The sequence below is a fragment of the Lissotriton vulgaris genome, chromosome 8 (assembly GCF_964263255.1).
Source record: "Lissotriton vulgaris chromosome 8, aLisVul1.2, whole genome shotgun sequence".
Lineage (NCBI taxonomy): Eukaryota > Metazoa > Chordata > Amphibia > Caudata > Salamandridae > Lissotriton > Lissotriton vulgaris.
In genome coordinates this window covers 793,289,371-793,303,302 of record NC_141696.1, presented here as the reverse complement: position 1 = coordinate 793,303,302, position 13,932 = coordinate 793,289,371, and the positions used below count along the sequence as shown (strand labels likewise).

The 13,932-nt window shown below is 40.8% G+C and overlaps 1 protein-coding gene across 3 annotated transcripts in view; it reads left to right on the top strand.

Annotated features, from left to right (window-relative positions):
- The window catches only part of GPR45 (G protein-coupled receptor 45), a 179,779-nt gene that overhangs the window by 82,145 nt on the left and 83,702 nt on the right, over window positions 1-13,932 (top strand). For 2 of the 3 annotated variants that reach the window (XM_086934676.1, XM_086934677.1), the window contains exon 3: window positions 2,003-2,131. The exons of the other annotated variant lie outside the window; for it this stretch is intronic. The gene's annotated coding sequence lies outside the window, so the exon portion shown is untranslated. The remainder of the gene's footprint in view (window positions 1-2,002; window positions 2,132-13,932) is intronic. 3 annotated transcript variants of the gene reach the window in all.

Genomic DNA, 13,932 nt, shown 5'->3' with positions numbered 1-13,932 from the left:
AGGGCCCCAGTCTTTCATGGGGCACCTTTGTTGACTCGGCTCTGTTCTACACAGTCCTACCCTGATGACCTTGAATGATTTTTAAACATAGGTTGTTTTAAATCCAATTTTCCTTTAATGTATTTTTAATACAGGCTATGTGTGAAAGTCAGTTGCAGACATTTTGGAGAGAAATGTTGTTTATGTTTTTCAAAATCATGCTGTCAATAACATAGAGAGGGAGGACAAGGAGTTAATAAAAGGTCCAAAACCCTTGCCCCCAAGAACAAACATGGATATATCAATAGGGTAACTGTTCCTGTAAGAGTGTATCTCATGGTGGAATAATGACACACGTGAGTGATATTCCTGAGTAGGAAGTAGTGCCCTCACACACCAATGAGGGTGTCATGCTTCATCATCGGGTTTTGCTCCTCCTGTGGTCTGCACTGCAATACCCCACGCGCCCTGCAAGAGGGCTCTTTGGCAGAGATCTTTTTGTAAAATAGCTGTGATGATGAATGCAGGTGTGTGGGATAGGTAAAATGGTGAGTTAATAAAACTTAATGAGTACCAAAAGAACTAATTTATTTCTGGTTCCTCTTGATAGAGGTAAAAACGTGTCAATTGTAAGCTCCTCCTAATGAGGAAGAACCATTAAGCAACGTTTGCAGATTGTGTAGGTCCTGTAGGTCGACATGTTTCACGCCTCAGTGGTCCAGGAGGGATCCATGGCATTTCAGGTACATTTTCAACTTACAACTCTGTGTGAGTACAATTTTGTAATCATTTGATAACAGCACACATCCTCCCAAACCTAACAATAGGTAGGGATACTTATCTATCACTCTTTTCGTCCTGATGACACTCCACGGATCACTCCCGGACCACTGGGATGAGAAACATGACGACCTACACGCCACCTGCACTCATAATCACGGCTAATAAGTGTAGGGTTGAGTAATAAATTCCGGATAAGGCCGGTTTCTCAATGATCCAATGTTCTGAGGGCCCTTAAAACATTGGATCATTGAGAAACAGGCCTTATTTGGCCTTGGGGATTTCCCCTTCAGACCCCAGAGTTACTGCCTGGAGGATCAATCTATTTCTTTGTTCACTCTACCACTGTACATACATAGAGGCCATCACTTTTCTATAATTTTGGGGCCAAACAGTTCCTACTGTATGCTGATTTGGAGCGCAACTTTATCATTCTAATTTTGTGCACATATGGACTTGTGCCTGATTTAGAGACGCCTGCCTTGATTAGGCCTCTTTACAGTCCGGAATTTATTACTCTACCCTACACTTATTGCCTTATATCTTTTTCGTACGGGTCACTGCCCCTATGAGGCCTGATGAAGTTCTCCATGAGAGAACGAAACACGTTGGCTGAAACCTAATGTCTTTACATTACAAAAGAATTGAAAATAAAGATTTCTGGAAAAGCTACTATCACTTTTTGTACTCTGTCATTCTGCACACGCCCACTGCTTTCCCCAAACAATCTAATCTGGAGACCATGAGCCTGATTCACAAACATAAACGTACACTTTTGTGTAAGTTTACCATCTTTTCCTATTCACAATGGTATTTTACGTGTAGTGTTGGGCCTGAGCACTGCTGAATTTTACTCTGGTGCTCCCTTCCACCAAACTCTAATTGAGGCCTTTTCTATTTTGGCTAGTTCCTGTTCTAGCCACACTTCAAAATACTCACTTCTTGTAAACAAAATATGAGTTCCACCAATTTCTAAAGCTTGAACGCCTGGAAAAGCAAGAGCAGGAATTGTAAGTTCTATTAAGAGAGCAATCAATTTCCCATTCAGTAGAGACGTTTTAATGATACTGAAAGAACTGCCATTTACTATAGCCTCGTTAAAATTAATTCCTTGATCACTAAAATTAAACTCTGTGACGTAAATGTTCTCTGTTATTCTTGATTGAGAATCAAGATAAAAAGAATCTTTTTATGCCTGGCTAGTCAGACTGTCATAACATCCCCAGTGTCTGATGTCCCTTAGATTCTGTACAGGCCAGGCGTGATTACCAAGGGCTGAGAGCATCTCGCGCAGTCATCAGTCCCAAGTGTTCAGAGCGTCGACAGTGCAGAACCACCCCCTGCCCCCGCCAGTGCCTTGAGACCTTTACGGGTGAGTAGTTGCGCTTTATAAGAAACCTGATTGATAGATTGATTGATTGATTGAGGTGACAGCCCAGGTGCACATTCAGAACAGTGAAGTCTTGTTTATGCTAGCATGTGGAAACTGGAAAAATGTGCAATAAAATAATGTTATGTTATATGCATTTCTAGAGCACACCGGTTACCCGAAGGTGTCCTGTCCCTTAGCTCACACAGTCGGAAAAGCAGGATAGCATGGAGACCTCGGTCAGAGACTAATTGCTGAATAGCCATGTTTTCAGTGTCTTCCTAAATGACAAGTCAGGGGAGGCTCGAATATTGCAAGGAAGTTCATTCCATGCCCTAGAAGTGCAGGTAACAAAGCTAATTATGAGACTGAACTAAAAAGAATAGCGGTGGGTAAGCTATTGAAGGCTTGAACCTGGCTTGTGCCAGATGCCTAAATCGACCTGAAGTTCTCTATTATGCACAAGCCCAAAAAATTAGAATGAGTTGGGTAATTTCAAACCATTTCTTTTTTGGTGGCAAGTGCTTTTTTCGGGCTCCTACACCCACATGCATCAAAGTCAATTGCATTCGCAAACGGTGTGAATCGCTATTTTCGGCCGTTTGCGAATGCAATTGACTAATTTGGAATGCATCATGCATTTCGCAATTTTAGGAATCGCAACCACGTTGCGATTTCTAAAATTGCGATTGCATTCAAGAAATCGCAATTTTAGATTTCTTAAATGCAATGCATGATTATTTTTAAATTGCGAATTCGCACTTTAGAAGGGGTAAATTAGCATGAAGTTGTACTTCATGCTAATTTACAGAAAACTTTCAAATATGCACAAATTGCATTTTTGAAACTTTTAATTTACACACACGCATGCCCTTGGGGCATGTGTGTGTATAAATTGCATTCAAAGTTAAATTTCAGGGGTGCAGGGAGGGGTTCTTTGGACCCCCCCCTGCACCCTTGAAATTGCATTCACATTTTGCGAATCGCAATTTGAAATTCGCAAAATGTGAATGCCTTCCCATTCATTCCTATGGGCCTTTTGGCCCATAGGAATCAATGGGAAGGGTTTTCCTTAATTTCGATTCGCAAATTGTGAATCGCAATTAAGGAAAAATACCGAATCGCAAAAAATATTGCGATTTTTTAATGCATAGCATTTTGCGATTTCTTAATTGCGATTTCTTAATTTTCGCAATTAAGAAATCGCAAAATGTAACAATGATGCATGTGGGCCTTAGTCTTGTATGGCGAAGGCCCAGCCGGCCTGATAGCTGCAAGTTCGGTCTTTGCCCTTGGAGCAGCACAGTAGGAAAGGTGGACCCGCTGTTTGAAGCAGCTAGTTCACATTTTATTGCAAACCGCGACCTTGCTTGCACATTTTAAAGGGGGACAGCGATCATCCTGTAAGCTAGTGTGGTGAGTGACTGCACCCGTCTGTAAGAGGATGTTTAGAGTGGTTCATAGGACCCTCTTTACTGCACTCTAGAGGGCACCCTTGGGAGAGGCACTGTCTGGGCATCATCTCAATGCGGCATGCAGTCAGTGCAGAAAACGGTAAGACTGTAGGTATCTGCATGCTTACAAGAGCATGTTTATTCCTGCAAGTTTTCTTTAAACACTTGCATGTGTACAGCTACACTCTTATGGCATCCTGGGCTGAGCTTTCTTTGCTGTTCATGAATGACAAGGAAACACTTGAGTCAAAGGTCACAATGAATGTACTCATTTCGCATCCTTTCACCAGCTTTGGACTTTGATACTTAATTGTTCTATTTTTTTATTTTTTTATTTAAATATTTCTATAGAAAAACCGAGACTACTTATAAGCAATAAACAAGAACAAGGGATGCATCGAGATACAGAAGAGTAGCTAGATCAATAAAAATTTCACTCCTGAATTTAAACTCAAACAAGTTTTAACAAGGCAAAGATTTCAGCGCAGAATAAATAAGCACATTAGCAGACGGGTGACATAGGGCCTCGTAATCAGTGACCCGACTACTTCTGATAAGTAGAAAAAGTGTAATGAACATTTTGGAATTATGATTTTTGCATTTTTTTAACAAACTTGGGATGGGACCTGGGGGGAACAATAAAAATGCATCCTTGATAAACTTTGGTAGATCAAAGATGACAATATTTATTGGGGGAAAATGCCCTGTAAATACTAGTACTTGTGGATTTTGACACAGTAAGTACCAGATTCTGCATGCAATGCCCCATAGTAGGTGCAAAGCTCATATTAGGTAATAGTTATTGCAAATGATTAATTCCATACACCTCTGTGTCAGTTTTTTTGTTGAAGACCTTTAAGATTTGCAGGTAAGTGTTTTAACATCCTCAAAATAGTAAGAAAAATCACGGACCTCCTCCCTTTAATTGCTAGGAAGACCATCATGCAGGCATTTGTGACTGCGCAGTTAGATTATTGCAATGTCCTTTTCCTGGGGGCAACTAAAGGGAGACTACAGAGGTTGCAGAGGGTGCAAAATGCGGTGGCTCACCTATTGTTGAATTTACCGAGACATGCACCCGCAGGTCTAGCCCTTGCCACCTTGCATTGGCGGCCACTCCACAAGAGAATTCCATTCAAAGCTATGGGCTTTTACCGTAGAATTTTAAATGGCGGGGACCCACTTTATTTGGCATCACAGGTGAAAGGCCACCATTCAAGTCGCAGTCCCAGGTCTTCGGGTACCAACATGGCGGAGGTTCCTCAGGTGAGAAAAGCCAAGATGGGCGATTGCTCTTTTGGTTTTCTAACAGCGAAGATTTGGAATTCTCTGACTCTTCAGCTGAGGATGAAACCTTCAGAAATAGTTTTTCGTTAGAGGCTTAAAACTTGGCTATACCAATCGGTTCTGGATCAAGGACATGTTGGGTATTGAGGGAATTAGAAAGCTCGCTGACCTTGTGTCTTTTAGTAGGTAAGGACTGTTGGGTTGTAGGCTTTTGGGGCTTTCTTTCCCCAGCACAGGGACATGCCTCTGGGCATATCTATGCGCTTTATAAATTAGGCTATTATTATATTATTTGCAGGGAGATCCAGGGTTGCTTGGACCTGAAGTGTATTTCATTGAGACAAAGTGGGAGCAGCTAATTTAGTTTTACTGATACGTTGTCTACGTATTCCTTGCTTGTTTCAATGACATATTTTACATTTGCATTAAACAAGGGCAACTCAGTAACCCCTTGAGAGCTTGCGTAAATATTAACCAAATAACAAAAGGCTGACAAAGGAGATTATTCAAACCCCACCTCAAGAAATATAAATGGATTTGATCAACAGGGCATACAAATAGATATTTCCTAGTGCTGAGTATCAAAGTGATAATGAAAATAATTCAACACTCTGGCTCATACCAGAAAACACATTTTTTTTACTAAAAGGGTCAAACAAAGGACACAAACAGAAATGAAGGATTACACAAATTCCAGCATCCAACAGAATAATATCCCAAACGTATCCCTTGAAGTCCATAGATAAGGCCAATAGTACTGTTGGGCCACTCTTAAAAGAAGATAGTTTGACCTGAACTGAATTAGTTGAACCAACGTTATTTGTGTTTTGACAAAAGGCAAACTGTTTTTAAAGACGCGTGTAGTGGACAGATGTTGATGTTTCGGTCTCTTCTACAATTACTAGGGGAGACCATCCTCAGCACAATGCTTAGAAACAATATATCCTGTAGATTTCAAAATTTTGTATCATCTGTCTTTGAAACGTGCAGAAAATGCACTTAGTAATTACAATTGGATTTATTTTGAATTTGAGCTCTCCGCAATCCTTGTTATTGTAGAATGAAAATAAACTATTTAATTTTGAAGAGGGTTCTAATCAATTGGAACACAAAATGCGGTCCCGTAGCTCTGTTTCCAAGTACCAATATGTGAAAAAACTTAATTCACATATTGGAATTATGATTTGAGCATTTTTTAACACACCCAGGCTATAGGGGGCACAATAAAAAAGGCATCTTTGATAAACTTTGGTTGGCAGAATGTGTTTGTATTTATCAGAGGAAATGCCCTGTAAATACTGGTACTTGTGGATTTTGATGCAGTAAGCACCAAATTCTGACTGTTATGCCCCATTTTAGGTGCTTAATATATTATTGGTAATTATTGCACATGATTATTTTCATACACCTCTGTGTCAGTTTTAAAAGAGGATACCTGTAAAATTTGCGGGGAGATCCATAGTTGGTTGCACCTCATAAGTGGGAGCAACTCATTAAGCTTTTCTCATATGTTGTCTAGGTATTCCTCCCTTGTTTCATTTACATATTTTAAATTTGGTCTATGTAGTTAACAGCTGGCAGGATATGTTTCTCTAGAAAAAAAGTGGTGATTTTTTTCTCATGTATCTGGCTAGTTTATTTCCGAGTGGCAGACTTGCAGGTATGCCTGGTGAATTGACTGGTAAGTTGAAGTGGACTATTCAATGATCAGACTGTTTAATACAAATGTGTGGCAACCAAGTCATACAGTGAAAGTCATTAAAATTAAATCCAAAATGTTTCCGGTTTTTGTGAGCTGGGAGTGTGCCGTGCTACTTTAGGAGTTTAATAGCAGATGCATACCTGCAATATGGATTATCCCAATCTAGGCTGAAATCCCATATGAATTTGTTTAGTGTTGTGAGCATGTACCTCTCCGGGATGTACTCTGTACGCTTTTCTATGAACTGTATTTTTTGGTGGATGGTACATGCAGTGTAACATTTGAGAATCAGAGGTAGAAATATGTATTGATAGTTTGACACTTTTAAAGAATCATAATGAGTGATCTGTAAAGTTTTGAATTATAGAGCATTTTGTATAGTGACTGCAATATCACCCCCTATTTTATGCGATTAGCCATGAAGATGGTGTAATTTTAAGGTACTAGCAAGTTGATATTGTGTGATGAGTGATCATTGAGCCTGATTCAGTGATGATGATCCCATCACAACAATGATCAGTAATTAAGGCATATAAATAACTGTACTGAGCAGTAACTCACCTTGTGTTGCTGAGGTAACATGGCATTTGGTCCATTTGAAGGGAGTGAGTTTGACTTGATGGACCAATTTTCTTTATGTGAAAGAGGTTATATTATTTCGTCCCCTAGGGTGTAGTTGTTCGCGGTGGGTAAGTGAATTGAAGATTGGTAGGGGTAGTTTAGTGTGATATAATTGAAGCACATTTACAATGTTTGAACAAAAACAGAAGAGTTCCAGGGACTATCATACTGCTTGTAGTTCCAATAGTTGGTACCAGAAGCAAGTCCTAAGTATTGTGGGGGTTCTATGTAAAGACTAATGAGGAGAGTGAAGATTTCGATTATGGTTCTGGGAGTGTCAGTTATTTGATCAGTTTTCTCTTTTTGTGTACTTATGCTCCAGATTTAGGAAATTGAGAACAGTATATTTCCTTAATTAAAGAATACCAGTGCAGCATATGGGGGACTTCAATTTTAATGTAGTTATTTTAAGTGGCTACTAGTTGCTGCTAGTAGGGTTTCAAAATATTGCTTCAGACCAGGAATAGATGCAGTAGGTCCTTGATTTATTAGGTATTACCTACCAAACAGTGCAAGCTTCATGGTTGTAAAAGGCCTATTGTGAACTTGCAGTGGGTTTACAGCCCGCTCATTGTTTACGATTGGTTGGCTATATTGTATCACTTGTTTGCTTGCTTGTTTTTCTCTTGAGTTAAATTCCTCGTTCCATCTTTATCCCACCCCTGGAGTGCAGCTTCTTTACGATCATTTTGATTGGTCGATTTGTATTCTTCCATTCCTTATATTTAGGGAACTGCCTTTTTCTTCTTCAATCAGCACTCTATGAGAGGTAATTTGTTTTCTAGCTTTCCATCATGTGCTGCTTCCCCTACTGAAGTACCCGCTCCTGGACTATGTTGCTCCCCACTCTACTCAGCTTAGCTATAGAAGCACATCAACAGGGATATATACGTTGGTGGCTGAAGAGCAGACTTTAAGGATTGTTTGCATTTTATATCCTTCATTTCACATATGGCATGAAAGCACAAGCTTTGGAACACAAAGGCTTTTATGGCACCATGGATCAAAAGGCCATCTGCTGCGCTCACTCTGCTCGCATCTGAAGGATAGGTTGTGCTTAGCATTTCTCTACTCCTAAATTGGTCTGTGGGGGAACTATGATGTTTTTTGTGTCTGTCAATTTATTTAGGGTGTGCCGGCATCAAATTGTAAGGTTGAGCGGTAGCTGGTGGATTCGGAGTCAAAGTGATAATGGTTGGTGATAGTAGGGTTCCTGGACAGCAACTGCATAACTTATCATGGAATATTAATGGGGTTAAGTCGCCACACAAGCGCCAGCTGTTATGAGAGAAGTTGAATACCCTCAAGCCCCAAATCATTTGTCTTCAGGAGATGCATTTATCTTATGAGGAAGAGTATTGTCCACAGTGTGTTTTATTTCTGCTGAGAAGGTTGCCGCACTACTGGCTCGGAGAAATTAATGGGGGGTCGTTCATCAGCGGGTTGATCTGGGGGGCTGCTGTCTTCTGCTGACAGATTCAGAAGGACAGTATCTGCTTTACTATTTGTGTTGTCTAAGGGCCAAATACTGACTATCCAAGCATCTATGATTTTTTGTTGACTGAAGTGCACCTATTGCCACAACCTTTTATTGTGTGTGGTGACTTCAATGTGACATTATATCCCAATAGAGATCCTATGTCTTAGTCTTCAGCCCTTGACCAGCTCCAAGTTAGTGTCAACTCAGGGGGGTCCTGCAACAACTTATCTCTTTATATGCATTGGTTGGCCTTTTGTGTTATAAGCAACCAAATTAACTGGGGTTCACATTCCCATTCTGATCCCCATAAATCTATTGAGTTTGTTGGGCAGATGCACAGCAATTTTTGAAAAGTTTTGAATAAGTTTTTGATAAATTTTTAGGTGCCACACAAGTAACGTCAAGTGTCCCACGACGTTAGTATATGAACATGTAGATAGTGAGATCAATGGATCACTGATCCCATCCTTGGGTGCACACTATTGTTCCTCTATAATTCACAGAGGTTTCACACTTTGTTGGCTAATTGTTATTCTTATTTATTCAGCATAACAGTTCATGAATCAGTTTCATCATAAGTACATAATGTTCGTAAGTTAATCCATTCTTAACATTTTAGCACTGTCCCTCGTATATATCCAATGCATTTCGGGGCTATTATCTGCCCCTTCGTCAGGGAAAAGGTAGTGTGCCGGTATTCTAAAGGAACATGGTTCTGGTTAATGAAGCTTAGGGTTCAAAGGTATTCCGCTCGCTACGCCGGTCAGGACGAGGGACAGTGCTAAAATGTTAAGAATGGATTAACTTACGAACATTATGTACTTATGATGAAACTGATTCATGAACTGTTATGCTGAATAAATAAGAATAACAATTAGCCAACAAAGTGTGAAACCTCTGTGAATTATAGAGGAACAATAGTGTGCACCCAAGGATGGGATCAGTGATCCATTGATCTCACTATCTACATCCCCATAAATCTATGTCATGGTTAGACATGTTTTCAGTCAGTCATGTGTTGGTTTTATTTTTGAAGGTGTCTATCAATCTGAGAGTTATATCTGATCTTGATTATGTATTGCTTTTCATTCAACCCAATGGGCCTACTCAGGCATCAGGGCACTGGGTCTGAATATTTGCATGTAAACTGCTGTATGATGAAGGCTATATCAGCTCCATAAACTTTCATTTAATTAAGTTTTGTGAGTTTAACATTGGTTAAGCATCACTTTTAGTTGTTTGGGATGCATGTAAGGCCTAGTTTCGTGGATAAACGCTCCAGTTTGCATCTCACCAACGGAAGGTGGCAACAGTGGAGGAGACTGAGGCTCGTCAGATCCTCCGTACTTTAGAGTCCAACCTGGGATATAGTATTTTCACCAAAGATAGGTCCCAAATGGAGGCTCTCTTGGAACAGTGTATCGCTCTTCGGTCATTGCTCCAAAAGCAAATCTGAGACTGGGCGGTCAAAAACTGTTGTGCGAGGCAAATGTTTGGTTTCGAAAATAGTGAAGAAATGGTTTAAATTCTTTCTCTCAGAGTAAGAGATAGTTCTAGCTTCAACACCATTCAGCAGATATGGGATGAGAACGGTGAGCTCTTAGTTGATCCAGCTGTGTCAGAGACGTCTTTTGGCAATTCTATCAAGACCTCTATCAAGATGACTGTTTCTCCATTGAAGATATTCTTCAATTTGTGGAGCGCATTTCCATCTTAAACTGAGTCATAGCCGGGGATCCACATTATCCTCACCTAGGAATCTTTTGGAGGTGGAAACCACTATTGGTTCCCTGGCTAAAGGTAAGGCCTCCGGTATGGATCAGATTCTGTTGAAGTTCTATGTCACTTTCTCACATATTCTATCTCCGATTCCTAAGTATCTGTTTAATTCCTTCAATTCATCTGGTCAGGTTCCTGGATCTTTGAGTGAGGCTAATATTGCTATTTTCTCCAAATAAGGGAAAGATCCCACAATCTGCAGGTCATACTACCCAATGTCTTTAATCAATGTAGACTTGAAGATTTATACACAAGTTCTTTTTAACCGATTGTTGGTATTGATCTCGGGACTGGTCGACTTGAACCAGCATGGCTTTATTCCAGGGTGTGATTCAACATCTCATCTCTTTACGGCAATAATGACTTTGGAGACGGCCTTTCTCAGTGGGGGTTCCATGGGCTTGGTTTCTTTAGACTCCAAGAAGGCCTTTGACCGGGTCTTCTCGCCCTTCCATTGAGGGGGCGTGGAGAACGTTGGTCTAGGCTCTGGCTTTGTTTCCAGGATTCATTGTCTCTATATTGGCCTGAAAGCAAGGATTCACTGTTCGGGTTACCTCTTAGATCCTACTACCATCTCTCGTGGGTGTCCTCTTTTCCCTCAGTTATTTGCACTATATATAGAGCCTTTTATTCAATCCCTCAAATCACCTGAGATGATTAAGTCCCTCAGTATACACCTGTCCAAGGTCAAGGTGTTATTAGCTTATGCGGACAGCGTGGCATTCTAATCCACATCCCGATTACTGACTTACATGCAGTGGTGGCAGCCGCTCAGGTCATTTGGCGAAGTCCCTGGATACAAGTTAAATCCAGATAAGACTCAGTTCTTGACTAATGTCACTTCCCCCAGCCACGATATAAGATGGGTACAGTTGGTTGTGTATTTTGGGGTAACTTTATCCATCCATATGGTGAATATTATGGAGAACAACTACGGGGATCTCTACCAACATACTGTTAATGTCTTTATTAAATGGAACCGTCTTCAGCTGAGCTTGATTGGATGTTGTAACCTTATTAAAAGGGTCATCCTCTCCGGTACCTCTTCCTCTTTCATTGTGTCCCCCTTTTTCTCCCATTGGCCTTCTTCAATAAGATTGAGTCTTCTTGACAGAGGTTTATATGCTGTTAAAGGAAGCCTCGCTGTTAGATCCAGTTTCTCCAACATTCTAAGGAGGATGGTGGGGTTTCCCTTCCAGGTTTGTGGTTCTATTATCTTGCCTCATTTTTCTCTCGACTTCCTTAGGTTTTGGGTTGGAGGGCGTGGGCTCAATGGCCTACGTTCACTGATTTTTTTTACCGTTGGGGGATACAATTGTCCCAGTTGTCGGTATTGTGGACACACTGTATTTTAAGAGAACCCGATATCAGGCCCTAAAGATTTTCCTACTTATTTGTTTAAGCAAATATTTCCAGACTTGACCTATTTAATCAACTTACATACTTTGGATATAATACCAATTTACACCCTCCTGACCACGTCAATTTCTGGAAACTGGGAGAAGGCTAAACATTTTACATTGGGTCAGTTGTTTGAGGGTGATATCCTTTTCACTTTCAAGAACTTGCAGCAGGAGTTTTCCTCTTCCTCATACTTGTTTTTATGGATATTTGTAAGAATGGCTCTTTATCTCTATTTTCAGTGAAGTCGAGATCAGCTGTTCTGGTAGTCCCCTACTTGAGTTGGTAACAAAAGCTCCAGCAAAGACAAATATTGGCTTGTTTTATAAAGTTATTTATCTTTTCTCTCGGGATCACTCAGTTGATCCGTTCCAGTTGAGGGCTAATAAATGGAGCCTGCTTCTCAATACAGAGGTAACTGCTGATGATCTGCGGTGTGTCAATTTTTTTGGAACAGTCAGTTTTGAATGTGTTGTTTATTGAGATGCATCATTTTAAAATGCATCAATGACTTTTATTATACTGCCTACTGCATTATGTTCTGAAACCTCGGAAGGATGGACCGCTGTTTCCGTTGCAGGCTCGAGGGGGCCAATGTGATTCATGTTTTCACTTTTTTTCCTACTGTACGTTTATTTTGGGATTTTGTTTTCGGCAAGATATAGAGTATTTCTAATTTCTTGGTCATGATTGACCTGAAATTGATTATACTGGCACACTCGTCTGTTATCCCTCCTAATTTAGTGGGCTTATATTGATTTTCAATCTGCTGGCAAAGATTGGTACTGGGACGCTCATGGCTTTCTATTGATTCCCTTGATTTTGTGTCGGGAATTGATGAATATTAGTATGCTGGAGATGACACTGGCAGAGAATGATCCACAAAGGTGGAGGCTGAGTCGGATATGGGACTCAATTCGGCAATGGATGGCGGATGCAGTCCCTGCCAGGGACACAGGAACTTACGCCTTAGCCTTTCTTTTATTATTACTATGGTGCTTCCCTCTACTATTACAAATGAGTATAATTCATTTGGATGATGATCTTTTTTGCTGCTTTCCATGGAATGTCTTTTGCTTACATTTTGCTCTTATTCTTTGCTGAATATGCAATTTGTTTTGTTTGGCTTCCTTTTTATTTGTCTCTCAATAACATTTTCTCTTAAAAAGAAGCATGACTACTCCTGGAGGCCCACAAATCTTCTGCTAAAGAGCTTACTTGCGGTTCGCGATCCTCCTGCGAACAGGGGAAGGCAGCCTCCGTCAGCGGAACATGCTGGGCATATCCTGAGCCCATTTTCGGCGACATAGCAGCTGGGCCCCATGTCCTTTTGCCCATATCATCTCCGATCGTGCCTCTGCATCGGCCACGACCGCCATTTTGTATGCTGGTGCTCATGACGCCTCAGATGCGCGTTTTGCCGCGCAGTGGATTTCTGCCTCATTAACCCCTTCTGCAGCGGCTCAAGCATACCCAAGGGCAATGGTGGATCAACCCTCTTTCTTAAGGTGACTTTTTGCTATCTTCCTGGCACTTTTTACTTCATAACTTGACATTTTCTGCTCCCATAAATTTGGCTGCCATTTTCTAACTCCAATTTATCTCTTCCGGCCTCATAGACCTCATTGGCTTTTCCCCTGGCCTCACTCATTTTTTCTGCTAGTGAACTTTTGATATAACGCTTTCTCATTGCGTTTCCTTGCTTTTTGCATTTCTTGGATGCCGAAAAGTGCCTGCTATATTCTCCAGTCTTGCAGTGTGCTATCAGTGGGACTTCAATTCATGGACGAATTGATGGCGGACTGTTCCACCAAAGGTCCAAAGCGAAACTACATTAAAAATTCCAAATTATTTATGGCTCTAGCTCATTTAGAAGCCACTCAATCTCTCCCTCCTAGTGAGACGTTGTTGACTATGGAAGCCTCTTCACAGCCTTCAGCGAAAACTAACCCTAAGAGGTTAAAAAAAGACCCACCTTCACCTCCTAAATCCTCCTCGACCATTTCGATGGAGTTACTCCTTGAAGAGATACAGGCCTTGCGCCCCTTCATGGAAGAAACTAATGCTAAGTTGCAGATTC